This window comes from Aethalodelphis obliquidens, unplaced genomic scaffold (assembly GCF_003676395.1).
Source record: "Aethalodelphis obliquidens isolate GAN/ISIS:26980383/991018 unplaced genomic scaffold, ASM367639v1 scaffold41, whole genome shotgun sequence".
In the NCBI taxonomy this organism is placed as follows: Eukaryota; Metazoa; Chordata; class Mammalia; order Artiodactyla; family Delphinidae; genus Aethalodelphis; species Aethalodelphis obliquidens.
In genome coordinates this window covers 7,401,527-7,425,654 of record NW_020837985.1, presented here as the reverse complement: position 1 = coordinate 7,425,654, position 24,128 = coordinate 7,401,527, and the positions used below count along the sequence as shown (strand labels likewise).

The window sequence follows — 24,128 nt, the reverse complement described above, 5'->3', positions numbered from 1 at the left end:
GATCAAGGTATAGTAAGATCATAAAGAGAACAATATAATAGTCTTCTCCCAACACTTGATCCTAAGGGCAAAAAATAAAAATAAAAGTCTTTTTAGTCCTCGGTATGGAGTCACATTTAAGGAAACTGCCCACTGTGAAATGCCTAGAGTTTGTACCTCCGGCCCAGCTGATAGCAGGGTAGGTTTTTTGAATCTGAGAGAAGCTTGTTAACCTGAATTCTTTTCCACATTCTCCCATTGTTTTGCTTTTGTGTTTGTTTAGATAAGTTTTAGTAACCCTTGCATTTTAATTAGTTGAAAGAGTAATTAGTTGAAAGTTTGATGATTTTTTTTGTTTCAAACATACATGTCACCCTTCACTTGTGTGAAGACCAGCATGCATTTTGGTCTCTGATTTACAAATAATTAACCTCTCCCAACTCCCCATATCCTTTTAACACCCTCCCAAGAAAAAAGATTTTAAGATTTGGGGAATCTGTGGTTTCAGAAGTAGATGATGACAAGAAGAATCCCTAAAAATCTGAGACACTGGAGCTGCTGACCTAGGAGCAGACACAGATGGAGGTGGGGGGACCCATTGGGCAGGCAGTGTTGTCTGGGTGTCCCCAAATTGTGCCCACTACCCTCCCTCACCCCCACACTGCGTTCATGTCAAGAAAGGTTCGTTCTGTGTAGCACAGCTACCACACTTGTGTGTGAGTTAATTTAATCAAGTCTCTCTTCCCCTAAGTCCCAAGAGATAGGAGCAGTGGGAGGTTGAAAGATCCAAAGGAAAAGTATATCATACTTTTGTAGGCTCCTTCCTGAAAGAGAGGAGCTGTTTCCTCCTCTTCCTCTCGCCATTCTCAGCATTGCATCTTTGCCTCCTTTAAAGATCCAGAACTCAAGCTTAAGATGTCTTGACCCTGGGTCAGTTACTCATATCAAATAGGCGTCTGTGGTCTTACGTGAGACTCGTGTCACAAATCTACTTGGTACAAATGGCTGTCTTCCAGATGTGAATCACCCTATTGGAAAATAAAGACTACCTTTCTATAGTAAATTAACCTGGTTATTTGACCAATCAGAATATTCTTTTTTTTTCTTATCCCACTAGATAAATATATGTATGTGTCTGTCTCCCTGACAATTTAATTCTGTTTGATAGTTTATGCCACTGAATTAGTTTTACACAGTGACAGCTAATCTTAAAGAAAATAAAGGCTGAAAATAGAAATATGTCTTCTTTTCAGAAATTTGAGAAAGGATGGTATTTAACTTAGGGCCTATGTATTCCTACACTTTGGGGTTTATTTGACAAACCCATGATATTTCTGTGAATCTTAGATTATGTGAATCTCTTTGATTCAGATGAGGCCTCCCATTTCTCCTTCCTCTGGGTGCTGCCTGCCTTTTTGTGGGTGGCATTGCTCAGAGGTACTATGGTGGGAAGAAAAGAAGTGAAAGAAGATTCTGACAGTTCGCTTCGGTAATAACTGGTAAACGGCTACTAGTGAGGGAGGACGTTCTGTTTTCCCTGAGATGGGCGTTTTCACAGGAATATCTTGCTAACCTTTAGTTTCCAGGAGACCAAATGTATGTGGCTTAAGTCAGTAGCCATTACTTCCACGTTTCCTGGGCCAGTCCATTTCCACACTTCCCTACCCTGTAGGTTCCTTCCGTGTGTAGGGATTCGTGTGTGGATTTCATGCCGTCCACACGAGTCAGTGGCCATTCAAGCATCAGTCGTTGTCTATGTTTGCTTAGCTCTGTATGGAACTACAGAAACAACTGTAGCTACAGAACTAATAACTACGGAAACAGCTGGTAGTCACTGAACGCTCTGAGGAACCTGACAGTGTGCTTTGTGTGAATTTATCATTCAACAATTCACAACAGATTCACAATTCACAACAGTTCACAACAGCCCTGTGGTGGGTTTACCTTTAACCAGGATGTGCGCACTGAGGCACACTGAGGTTATGTCTGTGACTTGTTCAGGCGCGCTGTCGGTAAGGAGGTGTGAGCCCAGCATTCTGTCGCTGCATCCATCGTCTTTCCCAGCCTACTCTGCACTGCCTGGCACCTCGGCTCTGGTTGTCTTCTTTCCCTAAACATACCCCAAGCTGCAGGCCTCCTCCTTCTAAGAAAGAAAGAAAAGAAGTTGCTGGAAGATTTCATTCAATTAATTTAAAAAACAAAAACATTTTCCCTTAAAAGAAGGTGGTGGCAGGGAGTCCCCTGGTGGCCTAGTTGGTTAGGATTCTGGGCTTTCACTGCCGTGGCCTGGGTTCAGTCCCTGGTTGGGCACCTGAGATACCGCAAGCTGTGCGGCCCGGCCAAGAAAAGAGAAGGTGGTGGCATTTCTAGTGAGGGAGCAGGTTAGAAGAATCAGTGTGTATTGTAGCTGGTTACTAAGGGAACACTCTTCTGATTGAATAAAGTCAGTCCCAGGAGTTCGTAAGACCCGACAACAGCCGGCAGCTTACTGCTTCCCTTTTCATGTTTTGCCAGGAAAGGGAAGAGCAAACCAGGAAGATTCACGGGGTCACGCCCCAGAGCAGAGGGCGGAGAGGAAGCCAATCCCCTCGGGCAGGGAGGGGTTTCTGAGTCAGTTGCAAGCACCTTCAGGCCCCAGATGAGTTTGGGGGAGCACCCCCCTGGGAAGCTGTTTTTCTCAGGAGATTCTTGAAAATCCTATTCTCTTAGGCTAGTGAAGGCTGGAAACATTAAGCAGTAATGGATACGGTTGAAATTTAGAAAGTAAGATTTTAAAAAAGGTACCTTGGTATATTTTAGACTTCCTAAATTGTATCCTCAGTTGAACCGGCAAATATCCAAATGTCTGTTGTGTTGAGGTCTATGGTCAATCCTGAAAAATGTCATTTTCTAATTAAGATATTGCTCACGATGGGTATTTTAATAGTTTACATTAAAGTATTATTTATTTTCATGGAAGAAAGGGTCGGTTTTGGGGTCAGGTCTAGTGCTCTGCTTTTTTTTTGGGGGGGGGTTTTTTTTTTTTTGCGGTACGTGGGCCTCTCACTGCCGTGGCCTCTCCCATTGCGGAGCACAGGCTCCGGACGCGCAGGCCCAGCGGCCACGGCTCACGGGCCCAGCCGCTCCGCGGCATGCAGGATCCTCCCGGACCGGGGCACGAACCCGTGTCCCCCGCATCGGCAGGCGGACTCCCAACCACTGCGCCACCAGGGAAGCCCCTAGTGCTCTGCTTTTGACTGACTCTAGGTAGGGAAAACTTTTATTAGTCGTGTTACTTTTAAGCAATCAGTATTATAAGTATATTGTGTTTGGGAGTTTCTGAAGGGTTGGTCCTGAAAAACATCAGTGTACTAAGTGCTGGTGACTCTCAGTCACCATTTAGGTGTTTATTTTTCTAAACATTCAATGAGCGTGGAAGGTATGATGATCAAGTGAGAGGTTACATGCAAACTCCCAGGAGCTGCCCAGATGTTGGTGTTAACTTCACACGGACCGAGGCTGGCTTTTTATTAGCCAGCTTCTAACCTCTTGCATCTCTGAGCTTTTTTTTTGGTTGCACTGGGTCTTAGTTGTGGCAGGCGGCCTCCTTAGTTGTGGCAGGCGGCCTCCTTAGTTGTGGCATGTGTGTGGGATCTAGTTCCCTGATGAGGGATTGAACACGGGCCCCCTGCATTGGGAGCGCAGAGTCTTATGCACTGCACCACCAGGAAAGTCCCTAACCTGTAACTAATAGACATCTGAGGACTGCACAGAGGGTCATGCACTGAGCCAGGTTTAAAGAAACTTGCTTTGCTTACTGCCTAGAAAACAGTTTTTATAAAAAGGCCATAATACAGGATGGGAGAGTTCGTGCATTGTAAGTGGTGGGAGGAATATAGGTTTTGGTCACTATCAGACCTGGACTCCCAACTCCCAGCGCCCAGCTTTCTAGCCTAAGGCAAATCACTTTAACTTCTCTAATGCTAGTTTCCTTACCCGTAAAAAGAAATTATAGTATCTGTTTCTTGGTAGTGGTGGGACTTGATCGAGATCCTGGAAGTAAATCACCAAGCGTAATACCTGACCTATGGAATTTGCTTAACAAATACAAGCTTTTATTATTACTTACATCTTCTTGCTTGATCTTTATGGCAGCCCGCCGTGTAATGGCAGGTACGGATAGTCATATCCCATTTTGCAAATAAGTGCATCAAATCTTCAAAAAATAACATGCCTGGGAAGTAGTGGAATTAGAGCTTGAGCTCAAGTTCCCTGACCGTGGATCACGCTCACGTGGCGTCATCAGTGCTGCGTCCACAAATTACAGAAGGCGTGATGTTGCCTCTATAGACTGTGGGTGCTAACGGCCCATCTGACATGGTGACTGGAACCTGTACCAGTAGTCGTCCAACTCCTGTTTCTCTTTAGCTTGCAAAGTACTATCTTCTCTACTTTTTCCTTTGGGTTTCCCTCATTAGTGAATTACATATATTATATTGGAAGAGTGTTAGCCAGTAGTTCTCAAACTTGGGTGTTAGGACCCCAATCTTAAAAATGTTTGAGAACACCAAAGAGTTTGTGTTTATGTGGACTATTTCTATCCATGTTTACCATCTTAGAATTTAAAACTGAGGAACTTTTTAATGTATTAATTCATTTTGTTGCAATATGTTGTTTTGCTTGAAGTAGACAAAAAATTACAGTCTCATACAGGTCTATATATTGGGAAGAGAGAAAAGTACTTCAAGAGCCTTTTCGGGTAATTATCAATAATTTTATTTGATACTATGTCAAAACGTGATGGTGGTTCCTTAAATGTTAGTAGCAGTATGAATCTGAAACCATATAAATTAACTTTAAGGATTTGGAAACTGTCAAGCTCACGGTGACAGAGGTTTTCCAAAATTTTAACTTTTCTCTGAAAGCTCCAGTTTTATCATTAGCAACAAATATTGTCACTTGTTCACCTTGTAGTGATGAGTAATTCATTTTCAAGAAAATGTTTGCCAAATACCCAGGTCTCAGTACCACAGTTGTCAGTCACTCTTTCAAGGAAAAAAGTGGTGTTCCAGTAGAAAACTAACAAAACCAGCCAGTCCAACTTGCAACTTGAAAAACTGCATACATGTGCTCTCTCAAGATAAGCATCTAGTTTGGCATGCCTTGGAAGTTCTTTACTTCCTATGCATCGTATTTCATCAAAGAGAATATTAAAACGATATACTCAAGGGTTGATAGGTAATAAAATCAGTCATTTCTACTGTTTCATGGTGGACATTCTTAAATGAAGATAGCCTTTTATTTTATTTTATTTTTTTACTGCAAGAGCATGACCATGAGGAAGAGAGTGACTACAGTTTGTGGCAATACCTTGCATCACACTAATGCACCAGCAGTTTTACCTTCATTATTTTTGCACTATCAGTGCAAGTGTCAAGACAGTGAAAAGGTCAGCTAAAACTTCTTAGTAGTATTATGAAAATACTTTCGACCTTGGGGACTTGAGAACCACTGTCATCAGAAATCAAAGACTTTGTTATGTCCTTTGACATAAGGACTGAGTGCCATAAGGTTAACTTCGCCTAACTTATAAGCATGAATTTCCTCCCTGGAAGAATGGGGGAAAAGTACCTCCCTTCCTACCCTGTTGCTTATGTGAGAATCAGATCCTATGACCCATGTGAGAAACATTATAAACTGCAAATTCCTTGAGTCACGCACAGTGGATTGTTACCATATTAGTAAACTACATTAATATTAATACCACTGTGGCATTAATGGCCACTGCAGAGACTTTATGTATTTTTTTCTGATTATAAAATGAAACACCTGCCTAGTTGGGAAATTTTAGAATTCAAAGAGAAAATTGCAGGTTCTCTTTTATATCCTTCTTACCCTGAGAGAGCCTTCATTGATATTTCGGGTTTGTCTTTCTGGTCCTCTTTTTCTGCACTTTTCCCCTCACATAGATGAAATCACATGTCCTAAGCAACTTTGTGTTTCTGTGGATTTCACTTAGTGTCAGCATTAGAGCATATGCACTTTTCCTGTTTGGGACAAAGTTATTCACTAGAAGTTCCAGAGAATGTGACTTTCCAAAGAACCCCCTCTGATAGAGCTCTCATCCCTGACAGTTCAGCCTCGTCCCTTCCCTGTTGTGAGAGCCAGTGCTGAGATATCTGCTTGCTGTCAGCACCTGGGAATCTAGGTACTGGGGCAGGAATAGGATCGGGGACTTGCCTGTCCAGTGGGAACTACCCAAGTACATACAGGAAGGTCTTTTGTTTCTTTCTTTCGTGTTCTTTCTACCACTGTGGGCTTCTGACGTCTCAAAGTAAAAATAAGAAGTTCCATAAAACAGTGACTTTTAACAGGATAACTTTGCCATTTATGTATTTTTCTGAGTTAAGTCTAAATCATCCAAAATTACAGAGATAGAGAACAGGGGTTGGAGGCAGGGGCAAGGGTGTTAACTGTAAAGGAAGAACCCAAGGGAGTTCCTTTGTGTTGACGGAACAGTTCTCTGTCTTGACTGTGGTATAGCTGTACCATATCTATACATGTGGTAAAATGTCATAGGAATATACACAGAGACGTACCAAAAAATAAGTGCGTGCAAAAACTGGTGAAATTCAAGTAAGGCCTGGAGCCTGGTTGATCATCTTGTGCCAATGTTGATTTCCGGGTTTTGATAATGTGGTTTATAGCACACGAAACATATTACTCTTGAGAGAAGTGGGTCGATGGGTACAAGGAAGCTCTCTGTACTATTTCTGCAACTTTTTGTGAGTCTATAATTTTTTTTTAATAATAAGGTTAATAAAAATAAATTATCAGATTCTAGTCAGGGAGAGAAAGTTGGAAAAAGTCTTTAATAATATAGCTATTGTTGGGGAATGTCTTTAATAATATAGCTATTGTTATATAACAGTTTCAGAATATAACAAGTGCACAGACCAAAAACCAAACTCTCACCTCTACTATTCATTTAGACCACTTCCTACTTCCTCTTAACTGTTGCAGGTTTTCTAAACCAGTCTTTCTCTGTCTTTTGAATTTTTACCTCTAGGTAAAGACCTCTGTGTGGTCACTATTCTCAAAAGGTGATTAGCTGTTTCCTCCCAGAAGTGAATCCGTTCATCATGTTTGAATATGTCTGGGGAATGCTGCCTTTTAGGGGTGAGAGGCCAGAGAAATGTGGACGTGATCTATTTTGCTGATGTTTTTAATATGTTTCTGGCAAGGTTTTAAGCATGTGGGCTTTTCTGTGAAGTATCTTTTGTAGGTTTAGTTCATAATCTGCTTAGTAGATAGTAGCATTTTAAAAAAATGTTAGAAATATTTCTTTAGTTGATGTACCAGTCTTTCTGGACTCGTCCTTCCTTCAGTTCAAAGATGCCTTCGTAATCAGGCAGCTCCAGACACAGCAAATGATTTGTTGTTGCTGGAGCATCGGCTGTTTCTTGCTTCCGTGCCATTATACATTTGGTTCCTTCTACTTACAAATGTCCTTTAGTTAATGTATTAATGATTAAGCCTTCCTTGTAAGAAAAGAAAAAAAAGAAGAAAAACAGGGTGATCTTGAATTTTAGCTGTTTCTAAATATTTTTATTTGATTAAATATATAGTACCAAAATTATGTTCAGTCTTTTTTTTTCTTTTTCCTTTTTGTTAACTATTACAAGGAAAGCAGTAAAGTCATTACTTGCTGAACAGTGCTGGGTCTGCTCGACACCTCAGTGTCAGGCCATCATCCTGTGATCCTGACGAAGAAGTTAGGGAGTCAGCAGAGCATTGCATCCATTTAATTATCAAACCACAAAAATGGGACGGGAAAGGAGTAGATTGAAATAGATTCTCAGTGGGCACAGGAAAACCGTTTAAACCATACCCTAAGAGCCTCAATGTAGCAGCAGTTTTAGAAATATATGTGAAAGCTGTTTTGAAGTAGTAGGTGCCCAGGAGGATTCCAGTCCAGCCGGGACTCTCTGTGCCTCTGCTTCCTTCTCTTCCCTAGGCCTTTGGACAATGCTGTAGCTTGCGTAAGAGCCTGCACCTCCTCTAGCAGTTAGAGGGCAGATATTGCTTCAGAGCTGTTTCAGCAAAGCCGAGATTTCTCCAGCTGCGTAGCATTTCCTGTTTGCAGTCTCTGACTGCAGGCTATTGTGGTTTGAGTTAAGGATTGTTTTTTAATTTTTCTTCTTTTTTTCCCCTTCAAATGAGAATGGTTGGAAATGTGCAGATTGGCTCTATGTTTGTAGCAAACAGATTATTTCTCCAGTTCTTCTTTGAAACGTCGAAAAGTGCTGAAAGCCTGGGTCTCCTCAGTAGTAAACTGGTAGCCCCTGGGTGCTCTGGGTTATATGATACATTTTTAAAACCTCATCATTTTGCAGAACGGTAATCCGTAATTGGAAGGTTTCACCTTTTGATCTGCCAGCCATCCCCTTATGTCCTGACATGCTTCATTGCCAATTAGTAGTGTAGGACATTTCATGAAATGAGATCTGTCCATATGAATGGGAGGATGGGTAAGAAGGAGAAGGCTTTCTTTTTCCTTTCTGTTATAAAAGTTGTATGTGTTTACTAGAAAAATTTCAGAAATTTTAAATAAAGATCATTACATAATTCTAACTTCTGTGAATACTAATATTATAGTTTGTCCTTTGAAACAGTTTCATAGATTTATACATAGAGATACTGATAATTTATACACTAACACACACACGTGTGTGTGTGTAACATCCAACTCCACAGTCTCTTATCCAGAACCCTTGGGGTTAGATGTTTTTCAAAATCCAGAACTTTATAGATTCCAGAAGGTTGACAGGGTACATATGCCATATATTATGCAATGCCCCCTAGTGACTTCTCAGGTGAATAGTTACATGAAGTGGGATAAGTGAGGAGTCCCACCTCAATTCAAGTCCAAGCTAACCACCAAGTGAATTCAGGTCAGGTCAGGTTTTGCTACCAAATCAGTTTTGTTTTTTTAAACAAGCTTGTGTTATACATATATTTTGAAGACTTGTTTTTATTTATTTATTTTAACATCTTTATTGGAGTATAATTGCTTTACAATGGTGTGTTAGTTTCTGCTTTATAACAAAGTGAATCAGCTATACATACAGATATATATCCCCATATCTCTTCCCTCTTGCGTCTCCCTCCCTCCCACCCTCCCTATCCCACCCCTCCAGGCGGTCACAAAGCACCGAGCTGATCTCCCTGTGCTATGCGGCTGCTTCCTACTAGCTATCTACCTTACGTTTGGTAGTGTATATATGCATGACTTAGTTATTTTATAACTGGAAGTTTGTATCTTTAACCCCCTTCACCCATTTTGCCCACCCCCTATCCGCAAGCTCTGGCAACCACCAATATCTTCTCCGTATCTATGAGTTTGCTGGTTTTAATTTTTTTAGATTCCACATGTAAGTGGGATCATATGGTATTTGTCTTTCTCTGTCTGACTTCTCACTTAGCATAATGCCTTCAAGGTCTACCCATGTTGTTGCAAATGGAAAGATTTCCTTTTTTGTGTGTGCTGAATAATATTCCACTATCTGTCTATCTGCCACATTTTCTTTATCCATTGATCCACTGATGGACGCTTAGGTTGCTTCCATGTCTTGGCTATTATATATAATTCTGCAGAACATGGGCGTGCGTATGTCTTTTCCAGTTAGTGTTCTGTTTTGTTTTGTTTTGTTTTTTAACATCTCTATTGGAGTATAATTGCTTTACATGCAGGCTTGTTTATAAAGCTTGTTAGCTCTCCATGACCATACAAATAAAATTGCAGAACCACTTTAACAGGCTACATAGTATTTCACTGTATAACTAAACCATAATTCCCTTATAGGATTTGAATTGTACATTCATTAGTACAGGTGTACCTTGTCTTAAATACATTCAATATACAGAAATCCTGGTATCCCCAGGCCAAATTTTAACATGTTTTGTTTTTCCTTTTTTTTTCTTCTTTTAAGGATTTACATTAAAAGTGTTTTAAATAGGAAGTTCAAATAATGCATTTGAAATAGGATTGATTTTCATCTTGTGAGTTTTACTTGCAGTGAATAACACTTTTCATTTGAAATGTGTGTGATTGTGGTTATGTGGCTGTCAGGTGTTAACTCCACTTGAAACAGACTCACAGAACAGCATTTTGATGCTTGAAAGACTTAACGTTTTTAGAGCTGTGGATCTGTGAGAGAAGACGGAAGGAAAAGGAGGAGAAGAGGAAAGGGGGAGAAAGAAATTAGCACTTGTTGGAGGAGGGAGTCTCACTAGCCGGAGGAGAGGACTAAGTGTGGAGGAGGAAGTCTCTGGTTGGTGCTGGCTGCTTTAGGATGCCCCTAACAGTTGCTTATCAGTATCTCTTTTAAACAAAAATGGACCTGATCTTATCCTCAGAGCCTTCAGGCAGGTAAAGTTTTCATAATTTTTATGGTTAATGTTTACTATACAAGTAGTAATGACAATGAGTGTTTTGTGGTGTGCCTGCTACATGCCGGGCGCTGTTTTAATCGCTTTGCTTGTTGTATTAGCTAGGATAGGCGAGGATGTGCTGCAGTAATAAATTAACCCCCACGTCTCCATGGCTTAACATAGTAAAGGTTTATTTCCTCCTCCTGTCCCGTGTCTATGGAGGGGGTCTGCTCTGTAGTAACAGTGTGATTCAGAGACTGAGGCAGAGGGAGGCTCCTCTGTTTCAGCAAGGTTGGCTGTGCAGAGGACGAGAGAAACTGTAGAATCAGACGAAGACGTGTCGCAGCTTTCCCTGATAGATTAGTTCTTTGGTTTAAACTGTGTTCCTGGCCCCATTTGCAGGGGCCCAGGAGGTGGAAGGGAACAAATGGAGTATTTGGTGAGCAGTACTGTTTCTGCCTTATCTATATATAGCCTCCTTCACTGCTCACATCAGCCCTACCAGGTAGCAGCCATAGTTATCCCTGTTCAGCAGCTGAGGAAATCAAGTCGCAGGGCGCTCAGTGGATACTGGAGCCAGCATGCAAACCCGGGCAGTTCACTCCACAGTCCATGCTTTCAAGCAGTGCCCTGGACTGCCTGCCTCTCAAAGGATGTGGACCTCCTTTTATGGATATAACATAAAGTTTACTTTTAACTTATTTAAGTAAAAAGTATAGATTGAAAGAACGGCAAGTGGGACTTCCCTGGTGGCGCAGTGGTTAAGAATCCACCGGCCAGTGCAGGGGACATGGGTTCAATAACCTGGTCCGGGAAGATCCCACATGTCACGGAGCAGCTAAGACCACGCGCCACAACTACTGAGCCCACGAGCCACACAACTACTAGAGGAGACACCACGATGAGAAGCCCGTGCACTGCGACGAAGAGTAGCCTCCGCTCACTGCAACTAGAGAAAGCCTGCATGCAGCAACGAAGACCCAACGCAGCCATAGATAGATAGATAGAAGTCCATAAATATATTTTAAAAAGTTAAAACAAAAATAAAGAACGGCAAGCAAAACAGTAGCACGATATTGCAAGAGTAAGGCAAGCACTGTGTTGAGATAATCAACAGCCCAGAAGCCTCCAGAGCTCCTTCTCCAGGCCCACATCTGGAGGTACTTTGTGAAAAGCAAATGCAGGTGTTTTCCTTGGCTCAGAGAATTCTGCCAAACTCAGCCTCACTCTCACTGCTTTGCCCCTTTCCACTCTTGATTTCCTGTTGCCGTCCCGGGCAAGGCCTCCTCTCTGGATTCTGCCTTTCCACCTCCCTGCTTCACATTACATGCCGGGTCTTGAGCTGGTTTGGATTCCTCTGCAGAATGTTGCCTCTGAGCTCTCCTCACCTCCACTTTCTGTAGCCCTCAGACAAGGCCACTCCCTCCAGCCTAGACTCATGGGCAGAGGCACTACAGCCCAGCCAGCCTGCTCCCGGGCTGATTGATGTCAGCCAGTGCCAGAGAGCACGGATGAGTGAGGAAGTGTGGCTGGGTTTCAGGCTCCACGTGTACCTGCCAGGTGGGTGCTTTGAGCCGTGTATACCCCGTGCACCTGTGGTCAGTGGCCAGGCTGCACCCGGTGTGTCCACTCCCTCTTGCCTGGGAATGGGCGCATCAGAGTGTGAAACCCCTTTCCCTAAGTTTTCCTTGAAACACAAATCCCATGCCTTGTTCTTTGACAAGAGTTCTGGATCGAGAAGCACTACGTAATACCCTTGGGGGTTTACAGTGCACATTTGTGTATCGAAGGCTTAGAGACATCCTGCAATGAAAGAGACCTGTCCAGTTCAATGTTTTCCTAACTTACTTAACCACAGACTTTCCTGTTGTATAAGAAACATTAACTTCCCATGAACCCACTTGGAGAAATGCTCATTTAGATGTCTTGCTGGATCAGGGGATCCATTTCATCTGTTGTATTTATTTGTTTGAATTTTCTTTCCCATTTCACATCAACTCTTCTAGAATTTATTTCTTACTTACATTTTAGTATATGATTTCTGAGTATATTAAGCCTCTTTATTTATACTTTACCTCTCTATTTTAGATGATACCCCTGCCTGTGGTACCTTCAGGTTTAAACCTGAAGAAGTGGCCTACTGATGCCATCTGGAACTAGTAACTTACTATATCTTCCACTAAAAGTGAATGGCCCTCTTATTGACTTATTGTCCAGCCGTGTTAAGAAATTGGAAGTTCAGAGAGCTGGTGGACATAGCCTGACTTTGAAGTCAGTTACAGCTGAGTTCAGATCTCTTCTCTACTCTTTCCCAAGCTAGGTCACCAGAGGCAGATTCATTCATTCACTCCCTCCCTCATTTATTCATCCAGAAAGCAAGGATACCGAGAAAGCCTTCCCAGAAGAGAGGCCCTTGACCTGAACCACAAATAATTAATAGATATTTTGTGAAACTGCTCTCTTGGGCTTGGAGAGGCTCTTTTCTTTAAATAGAAACATTACACAACATCAAGCATTGGTTGATACACCTGATATCTAGAGAGTGAGGTGAAATCAGTATTTCAGTATTTTTAACAAGAAAGAAAAGAAAAGACTTTCTGAAATTGTGGCCTTGACTCAGCCAGGATTTACCAAGTGTCCGCTCTGTTCCAGGCTCTGTGCTAAGCTTGCCTGTCACCTTCGTTTCAGAGATTGCTTATACAGAGTGTTCTAATAGTTTACACTAAGACGCTACTCCGTTCTGTAGGGAAATACGGACGTGGGTTAGGACCAGATTTTTAAAACGTCCTGCTTTTTCTTTCCCTCAAGTAGAGAAAACTTTGATTTGGTTATCCTAGCCATCACACACGTAAGAAGATTCTTTTCTGCAGCAGTGGCCTTGAAATACATCAGCTGGTGGTGAATATCACAGCTAGATAAATTCTTTGAATTCTAAAATACTCAGCAAGGATCAAGTGAAGTGAGCTTTAAAACATATGAGATATGGACCGAGCAGACAGAGTAGGGCAGCAGGCAAAGGGAGCAGCAGATGCCTGTATTCTTTTCTTATCAGTTAAATGAAGACAGTAAATGTCTACTGTGAGGCATTATGGTGTTCTCCCAGTACATGGCGAGCCCTGTGTGCTTGTACATGTTTATTTTGTTAGATTTTTAAATTGTGTTAATAAGGTTCTTCCTAAGTAAAAGTTTTTTGTTGTAAAACATGTACCATAACGTGTGATAAAGATGTTCAGTAAAGGCAAGGAAAATGTGATTTGATGTCACTTTCATTATGGTTTGGTTCTGGTTTAAACATAGCAGATTATAGATTACATGCATGGAAATGGAATTAAGGGTCTGAAAGTCGATCATGAACTGATTAATCATTTCAAGCATAATAAAGAAACCCTTAGGGTCGGGCTGACTCTTTTAAACCAAGGCGTATGTAGGCATTTTCCTTTTGCTTTCTCATTTATCTTGGTCTTATAAATCTTAGCTCTCCCCACCCTGTTCTTATAATTATCCTCAGATGAAATCAGGTGCTGCCCATAACGCAAAGGAAAATCACGCTTTCATTTTCACTCTTGATGTATGAGATGATGTTAAATCTAACCCATCATTTACTTAAATTGAATTAGACAAAATATAATTGCATTACTTTATGTTAAGGAATTCTCATATTCCCTGACACTCCTACACATACCCAATTTTCTCTGTGAAACTTCCAGTAAAACTGTGCTTTCCACTTAAATTCAGTCTTGCCAGTTCCCGATCCCTTTGGCATAAAGTGGGAACTCGGTTCCCCCTTTTCCTTAGGTCTTTCCCAGCTCTCCCAGAGGAGTCACTCACCTCTGTTCTTTCTTCATAGGAATTACGCCTTAGACCTTAGGCAAGTGATTTGCACTCCCTGACTGTAGGTCTTTCTTCTCTGGCGAAACTTTGGTTTTTCTTCTCCTCTGAACAGCTAAGGCTGTGGGGCCCAAACTTGACCTTGCATCCATCTTCCTTCGAAAGCTTGTTTAAACAGAGGTTGTTGGATCCCATCCGTAGAGTCTGATTAAAGAGATTTGAGATTTTGTTTCAAAGAAGTTTCTGCCTGGTCTGACACTGTTGCTCTGAGGACCACACTAGTCAGGGTTGTCACTCTGGGCAGACAGCTCAAGTTCCCTGGCGTCATAGAGAAGCTGTAACTTTTTTCATCCACATTCACTGCCTAATTAATTATTTTTACTTTTATACACACCATCTGCTTTTTATCTTATAATAGTAAGTAACTTGAATGAGAAATAAGCTGCTGGTTGATTATATCGCCCTCTTGTGTTTCTGTGTCATATTTCTTTTTAATGACTTTCTGGAGACTTCCCTGCTGGCACAGTGGTTAAGAATTCGCCTACCAACGCAGGGGACACGGGTTTGAGCCCTGGTCTGGGAAGATCCCACATGCCGCAGAGCAACTAAGCCTGTGCGCCACAACTACTGAGCCCGCATGCCACAATTACTGAAGCCTGTGCTCTGCAACAAGAGAAGCCACCACAATGAGAAGCCTGTGCACCTCAACGAAGAGTAGCCCCTGCTCGCTGCAACTAGAGAAAGCCCGCATGCAGCAACAAAGACCCAACACAGCCAAAAATAAATAAGTTAATTAATTAAAAAAATAACTTTCTGAATGTAAAAATAATACCACTTCATTGTTAAAACTTAGAAAATACAGGGACAAAAGACTAAAATAAAAATCACCAATCACCGAGAGTAGAAATAGCTGTATGTGGATTGGTTCAAGATGGCGGAGTAGAAGGACGTGCTCTCACTCTTGTGAGAGCACTGGAATCACAACTAACTGCTGAACAACCATCGACAGGAAGACACTGGAACTCACCAACAAGATACCCCACATCCAGAGACAAATCAGAAGCCACAGTGAGACGGTAGGAGGGGCACAATCACAATAAAATCAAATCCCGTAACCGCTGGGTGGGTGACTCACAAACTGGAGAACACTTATACCACAGAAGTCCACCCACTGGAGTGAAGGTTCTGAGCCCCACGTCAGGCTTCCCAACCTGGGGTCCGGCAACGGGAGGAGGAATTCCTAGAGAATCAGACTTTGAAGGCTAGCGGGATTTGATCGCAGGACTTCGACAGGACTGGGGGAAACAGAGGCTCCACTTTTGGAGGGCGCACACAAAGTAGTGTGTGCATTGGGACCCAGGGGAAGGAGCAGTGACCCTAGGGGAGACTGAACCAGACCTACCTGCTATTGTTGGAGGGTCTCCTGCAGAGGCGGGGGGCGGCTGTGGCTCACTGTGAGGAAAAGGACACTGGCAGCAGAAGTTCTGGGAAGTACTCCTTGGTGTGAGCCCTCCCAGAGTCCACCATTAGCCCCACCAAAGAGCCGGGGTAGGCTCCAGTGTTGGGTCGCCTCAGGCCAAACAACCAACAAGGAGGGAACCCAGCCCCACGCATCAGCAGACAAGCAGATTAAAGTTTTACTGAGCTCTGCCCACCAGAGCAACAGCCAGCTCTACCCACCACCAGTCCCTCCATGAAGAAACTTGCACAGGCCTCTTAGATAGCCTCATCCACCAGAGGGCAGACAGCAGAAGCAAGAAGAACTACAATCCTGCAGCCTGTGGCACAAAAACCACATTCACAGAAAGATAGACAAGATGAAAAGGCAGAGGGCTATGTACCAGATGAAGGAACACGATAAAACCCCAGAAAAACAACTAAATGAAGTGGAGATAGGCAACCTTCTAGAAAAAGAATTCAGAATAATGATAGTGAAGATGATCCAGGACCTCGGGAAAAGCATGGAGGCAAAGATCAAGAAGATGCAAGAGATGTTTAACAAAGATCTAGAAGAATTAAAGAACAAACAAACAGAGATGAACAATACAATAACTGAAATGAAAACTACACTAGAAGGAATCAATAGCAGAATAACTGAGGCAGAAGAGCGGATAAGTGACCAGGCAGACAGAATGGTGGAATTCACTGCTGCGGAACAGAATAAAGAAAAAAGAATGAAAAGAAACGAAGACAGCCTAAGAGACCTCTGGGACAACATTAAACGCACCAACATTTGTATTGTAGGGGTCCCAGAGGAGAAGAGAGAGAGAAAGGACCTGAGCAAATATTTGAAGAGATTACACTTGAAAACTTCCCTAACATGGGAAAGGAAATAGCCACCCAAGTCCAGGAAGCACAGAGAGACAAATACCCAGAGACAAATGACAATGAAAACACGACAATCCAAAACCTATGGGATGCAGCAGTTCTAAGAGGGAAGTCTATAGCAATACAGTCCTACCTGAAGAAACAACAAACATCTCACACCTAAAGGAACTAGAGAAAGAAGAACAAATAAAACCCAAAGTTAGTAGAAGGGAAAAAATCATAAAGATCAGAGCAGAAATAAATGAAATAGAAACAAAGAAGACAATAGCAAAGATCCATAAAACTAAAAGCTGGTTCTTTGAGAAGATAAACAAAATTGATAAACCATTAGCCAGACTCATCAAGAAAAAGAGGGAGAGGACTCAAATCAATAAAATCAGAAATGAAAAAGCAGAAGTTACAACAGGCACCACAGAAATACAAAGCATCCTAAGAGACTACTACAAGCAACTCTATGCCAATAAAATGGACAACCTGGAGGAAATGGACAAATTCTTAGAAAGGTATAACCTTCCAAGACTGAACCAGGAAGAAATAGAAAATATGAACAGACAAATCACAAGTAATGAAATTGAAACTGTGATTAAAAATCTTCCAACCAACAGAAGTCCAGGCCCAGATGGCTTCACAGGTGAATTCTGTCAAACATTTAGAGAAGAGCTAACACCCATCCTTCTCAAACTCTTTCAAAAGATTGCAGAGGAAAGAACACTCCCAAACTCATTGTATGAGGCCACCATCACCCTGATACCAAAACCACACAAAGATACTACAAAAAAAGATTACAGACCAATATCACTGATGAATATAGATGCAAAAATCCTCAACAAAATACTAGGATACAGAATCCAACAACACATTAAAAGGATCATACACCAAGATCAAGTGGGATTAATCTCAGGGATGCAAGGGTTCTTCGATATATGCAAATCAATGAATGTGATACACCATATTAACAAATTGAAGAAGAAAAACCATATGATCATCTCAATAGATGCAGAAAAAGCTTTTGACAAAATTCAACACCCATTTATGATTAAAAACTCTCCAGAAAGTAGGCATAGAGGGAACCTACCTCAACATAATAAAGGCCATATATGACAAACCTACAGCAAACATCATTCTCAATGGTGAAAAACGGAAAGCATTTCCACTAAGATCAGGAACAAGACAAGGTTGCCCACTCTCACCACTCTTATTCAACATAGTTTTGGAAGTTTTAGCCACAGCAATCAGAGAAGAAAAAGAAATAAAAGGAATACAAATTGAAAAAGAAGAAATAAAGCTGTCACTGTTTGAAGATGACATGATACTATACATAGAGAATCCTAAAGATGCTACCAGAAAACTACTAGAGCTAATCAATGAATTTGGTAAAGCTGCAGGATACAAAATTAATGCACAGAAATCTCTTGCATTCCTATACACTAATGATGAAAAATCTGGAACTCTTCCATTTACCATTGCAACAAAAAGAATAAAATACATAGGAATAAACCTACCAAAGGAGACAAAAGACCTGTATGTACAAAACTATAAGACACTGATGAAAGAAATTCAAGATGATACAAACAGATGGAGAGATATACCATGTTCTTGGATTGGAATAATCAATATTGTGAAAATGACTATACTACCCAAAGCAATCTACAGATTCAATGCAGTCCCTATCAAATTACTAATGACATTTTTTACAGAACTAGAACAAAAAATCTTAAAATCTGTATGGAGACACAAAAGACCCCAAATAGCCAAAGCAATCTTGAGGGTAAAAAACTGAGCTGGAGGAATCGGACTCCCTGACTTCAGACTATACTACAAAGCTACAATAAGACAATATGGTACTGGCACAAAAACAGAAATAGAGATCAATGGAACAGGATAGAAAGCCCAGAGATAAACCCACACACCTGTGGTCAACTGATCTATGACAAAGGAGGCAAGGATATACAATGGAGAAAAGACAGTCTCTTCAATAAGTGGTGCTGGGAAAACTGGACAGCTACATGCAAAAGAATGAAGTTAGAACACTCCCTAACACCATACACAAAAATAAATTCAAAATGGATTAGAGACCTAAATGTAAGACCAGGCACTATAAAACTCTGAGAGGAAAACATAGGAAGAACACTCTTTGACATAAATCACAGCAAAATCTTTTTTGATCCACCTCCTAGAGTAATGGAAATAAAAACAAAAATAAACAAATGGGACCTAATGAAACTTAAAAGCTTTTGCAAAGCAAAGGAAACTACAAAGAAGACAAAAAGACAACCCTCAGAATGGGAGAAAATATTTGCAAACGAATCAGTGGACAAAGGATTAATCTCCAAAATATATAAACAGCTCATGTAGCTCAATATTAAAAAAACAACCCAATCCAAAAATGGGCAGAAGACATAAATAGACATTTCTCCAAAGAAGACATACAGATGGCCAAGAAGCACATGAAAAGCTGCTCAGCATAACTAATTATTAGAGAAATGCAAATCAGAACTACAACGAGGTATCACCTCACACCAGTTAGAATGGGCATCACCAGAAATTCTACAAACAACAAATGCTGGAGAGGGTGTGGAGAAAAGGGAACCCTCTTGCACTGTTGGTGGGAATGTAAATTGATACAGCCACTATGGAGAACAGTATGAAGGTTCCTTAAAAAACTGAAAATAGAATTACCATATGACCCAGCAATCCCACTACTGGGCATATGCCCAGAGAAAACCATAATTCAAAAAGACACATGCACCCCAATGTTCATTGCAGCACTGTTTACAACAGCCAGGTCATGGAAGCAACCTAAATGCCCATCGACAGACGAATAGATAAAGAAGAAGTGGTACATATATACAATGGAATATTACTCAGCCGTAAAAAGGAACAGAATTGAGTCATTTCTAGAGACGTGGATGGATCTAGAGACTGTCATACAGAGTGAAGTAAGTCAGAAAGAGAAAAACAAATATATATTAACACATATATGTGGAACCTAGAAAAATGATACAGATGAACCAGTTTGCAAGGCAGAAATAGAGACACAGATGTAGAGAACAAACGTATGGACACCAAGGGGGGAAAGTGGTGGGGTGGGGGTGGGATGAATTGGGAGATTGGGATTAACATGTATACACTGATGTGTATAAAATGGATGACTAATAAGGACCTGCTGTATAAAAAAATTAAATTCAAAAAAAAAATCACCAGTCACCTTGCAATCTGTTGTTAAGGGCTTGGGATCTATCTATCTATCTTCTAACCTTTTTTTCTATTTATACATACATATTGTTTTCCTGTGTGTAATTTTTGTTATTCAATATTTAAACAGTACTGGGTTCATACTGTAGTGCTATTTTGTAACCCTATTTTTCATTTATTTATATACTTTGAAAATGTTTTCCTGTTTCATAAAATATTGTAGCCTGAGAACCTTTGTTTCATTGGATGTGTACAGCCCCCTAAAGCAGAGCTGCCCAGGCTGGAGCGGGGTCAGGAGCCTGGAGCCTCTCCCCCATTACCAGCTGCAGCCCCCTCAAAGAGGGGCCTGCAGAATCCAGAGGCGCTACCCGTAACATCATTCTAACCCCTGTATAGAAAGCTCACCATTTGCACCATAATTTATGTACCCGCTCTCCTATTTTGACTATTTCCATTTTTTCACTGTTTAGAATAATTGTTGAAAGCTTCTCTGATATCTCTGCACGTGCTGTGATGAGCATGAATCCAGTTTATAATATTTTCACTTCCCTTCCTTCGCTATTGTTTGAGTCGGTCCGGAAATGCGGAGAAACCGCCGGCAGCCCAGGGCGCCCTGGTGGTCCTGTCAGCCCTTGCTCGGCTCAGATCCTGAAGCTCGTTTTCTTGAGAGATTGCAGGCTTTTTCAAGAGGTGGTTGTATTGCGCCAGAAGTTTTGTAGTGGATATCGTGGGGTGTACAAAAAAGTTTAGAGTGTTGATAGGAATTATGAATTCACCCTTCTTCAGCATTACTGCAGAATTGTTTGTTGTCGTTTTATTACTTGGTTGGGGGGTGGACCAGGGCTGTCCTTCAGCTCGTGAGGCAGTTGAGGCATCTACTGTAGCTGTTACGCCCACTTGGTCTGGATTTTTTTCTCCTGTGTTCAGTTGTATCTCAGTAGCTCATTTTAAACTATAGGAGGATTGTAACTGGAGCTATTTTAGAGACCTCCTGGGTCTCTCATTTTGTCAGTGGCGGAAGCGAGAAGTGATGGACCTGAACTTACACAGCCAGCTGGAGGCAGGTCAAGTCTAGAGCACCCTTTCTTCCCCAGCTGTCAGACAGCCTCGCAGCCGCTTGAAGGAGGGTATCCTTGGTCTGTCACCCGACCATATCCCATCCCTCTCCTAAGTCCACCCCGCCACCTCCCTGCCCTTCCATTCTGATGCTGAGCACACCAGGAAGACCAGAACTGGTTCAGATGCTGTTAACATGTCTGAGTCTCAGAACAGCTTGCCTGCTTTGAAGGGGAACTCATTTCTTCATCCATTTACTCAATCAGCAAGCATTTTACTCAGTGGATATCGTGTCTATACTGCACTAGCGGGTTGATGTAACACAGTGGTAGAGAAAACAGTCATAGCCCCTCCCTCAAGGAGCATTACTCCCGACAGCGAAGAAACAAGTGACTCTAAAATGCAGGCTCTTGAAAGTGAGCCTGTTCTGCCTGGTTGAGAGTAATGGGAGATTAGGGAGAAGTGATCAATCTAGAACTAGAACGGTCAAGACCTCACTGAGGAAGTGGCATGGAGACTGGAAGGCGCTTTGCCAGTAGCCAGAGGACGAGTGGTCCAGACGGAGAGCACAGCATGTGCCAGGAAGAGAGAACTTGATGGGTTGAGAAGCCGAGGAGGCCTGGCGTGGTTGAAGGGTAGTGGGAATGGGTGGAGGGGCTTAAGACAGGTTGTGCTGGGGTTAGACCTATACTGGGAGGTTGGATTTGAATCCAGTTTGATGGAAAGTGGTTGATGTGTTTTAAGCAGGAAAGTGATATGATCTGATAAATCACTTGAAAACATCAGTCTAACAGCATGACACAGCACATGAGACTGGCCTTTGGAGTTAGTAAAAACCTAAATTAGTAACCTGACCATCTGCCTTACTTACTGTTTGACCTTGGGCAAGTTGCTTAACCTCTCTGAGCCTGTTTCCTCATTAATTGGGTGAGACTAAGACACATCTTACAGAGTTGTTTCAAGCAACAACTTTAGATAACATATGTTAAACACAGTACTATCATTTTAATAACTATTTCAGACTGCCTGGGTTGGAACATGGTGTAATGGGATGCATTATCGTACAGTTTATAGAATGAGGCAGGGGAACAACTGCGAAACTTCCAGTGGAGAGAGTGGTGCGATGTGAAGAACCTTTGGGAGTCTCCCCCCTCCACCTCCCCAGCCTCAAAAGACCTATTTCAGTATCTGAAATGCTATCATTATGTTTTTTCCACCACTACTGCTGAGCCTTTCAAGTGTAAAGAATTCTAAGAAAATAAACCGAGTCACACTTTATCAAGAGTCTGTGTTGTACATGCATTGCAGGCTGTATCTGTATGTCACACAGCCCCCTGGCAGCATGTGGAGTGGCCTTGAATGACTTGCCCAAGCACACCCTAGCTGAGTGCATGTCACCTGCTTGACCATGTGAGCACGGGGCACTCTGGCATCTGTGAAGGGTACACTTACAAAGCCCTTAACAGTGCATGAGGTGGTATCATTAACCCTCATCCCTCCACTTCTGAGCAGTATTCTTTGTTTCCCCTTGATGCATATGCAACCAAATAAAATAAAGCTTAGCTTAATAGGTCAGTAATCGCTTATAATAACTGTTCATTCATATATATAGTATGTTGTAATTTTCAAAGCATTTCGATACCTGTAAGAAGATGGTGCTGTAAGCAGTTCATTGCCTTTAGTGTCGGACCTGGTTTGTGCTTTGACGCCTCCGATTCATAGTGTGTTTGAACACACCTTGCAGGGTTACCAGGAGCAGCCAATGAAGCAGGCAACCCTGTGTGTCTGCAGTGAAGTGGGATCTTCGTTGGTGTCAGGCCCTGGTCCCCTCACATCGGCGTGGGCTAGTTGAGGAAGGTGCCAGGACACCCATTTTTAAATCAGGAAGCCAAGTCAGCAGGTCAGATGGTTCTCCCAAAGTCACAGGCCAGGAGTGATGTGTGGCCTCATGCCTCTCGGCTCCCACCAAAACCTCTTTTCTCCAGATCTTAATGCCCTGGAAAACGGCCTGATGACAAGGCACCAGTGTAAAATACCTTCAGGGTGGTGAGTACCTGTCTAGGGCATGAAGGAGTTAACACACCAGACAGAATACCTAATTTATACCTGGGAATCTCAGCAGAACTTCTGGGAGCTGGCTCATTACTTTAATTGGATTTTCCAACGTGTTGAGCAAGTCAGCAGATTCGCATTAGCCTTACTTTCAGAGGAGCTGTTTCCTTCTGTAGAGGGGAAGGAGAGAGAGGGGGAGGCAGTGGGCAGTGGAGAGAGGGTGTCAGAGCTAATGCAGGATGACAAAGCAAGCCGGTTACGACGTCCTCGTTAATTGATACGGTCGCACGTGCATGTAGGTGTTAAGGGCAGGGGTGTATGGGGGTACCCTTTGCAGAGCTGTGCTGCTTTCTCCTGCTCTCACACAGGGAAGAACAGCGGTGGTGCTGAGTCACTGCCCCCCCCTCCCCCGAGGCCCACACAGGCCAGCCAGAAACTGTCCTGCAGCGTAAGGACCCACAACTGCTTCTTGGCTCCTGTGTTGGAATCTGGTCAATTAGTGAACAAGGCCAGATGAGCTGCCTCCCCTTAAGGAACATACCTTCTAGAAAAGAAAGACAGGTGGTAAATCAGTAAACAGGTAACGAGACCATTTCATTTTGTAGCAAAGCTATATAGGGGTAAAGAAAAAATAAGGGCATAGATGTGTGTGTGTTCATATACACAGGAAAATTGTTCCTGAAGTCATTTCCAATGGCTGGAATTACAGTTTGTATAATGTCTGGGAGTATTTAAGCAGTTGTAAGGAATAAATGGTTATTTTTATCAAAGCCAATATTAATTACAGTTTATTTGCTTAAACAAGTCATTTTTGCATCGTTATGCAGAACGGTAGACCTCAGCCACCTCCTGTCTGGTTTATCCCAAATTTTTTGATGGGCTTGATGTATATGCTCCTAGGGGAAAATTCCCCCCGCTTTTTTTTAATATTTATTTATTTGGTTGTGTCGGGTCTTAGTTGCGGCATGCGGGATCTAGTTCTAGTGACCAGGGATCGAACCCAGGTCCCCTGCATTGGGAGCCTGGAGTCTTAGCCACTGGACCACCAGGGAAGTCCCAGGGAAATTTTGCCTTTGTGAGGAAGGAAATGAACAGCAGTTTGTTTGGAAAGTAGTGTCTTTACGCAACTACACCTCATTCCTGCAATCGTCTTTAATGTGTTGTGTGCTTAGTAAAATGGAAAAGATATACTTCTTAAAACATGCCCTCTAACCTTGTGAAATCTTGAATCACATAAAGAACTTACGGTAATTTAACTTTATTGATAAAGGAAATGG

At 42.1% G+C, this 24,128-nt stretch overlaps 1 protein-coding gene across 11 annotated transcripts in view; it reads left to right on the top strand.

Moving 5' to 3' along the window:
- Positions 1–24,128, top strand: part of ASAP1 (ArfGAP with SH3 domain, ankyrin repeat and PH domain 1) — a 349,713-nt gene that overhangs the window by 226,521 nt on the left and 99,064 nt on the right. The window lies entirely within an intron of this gene.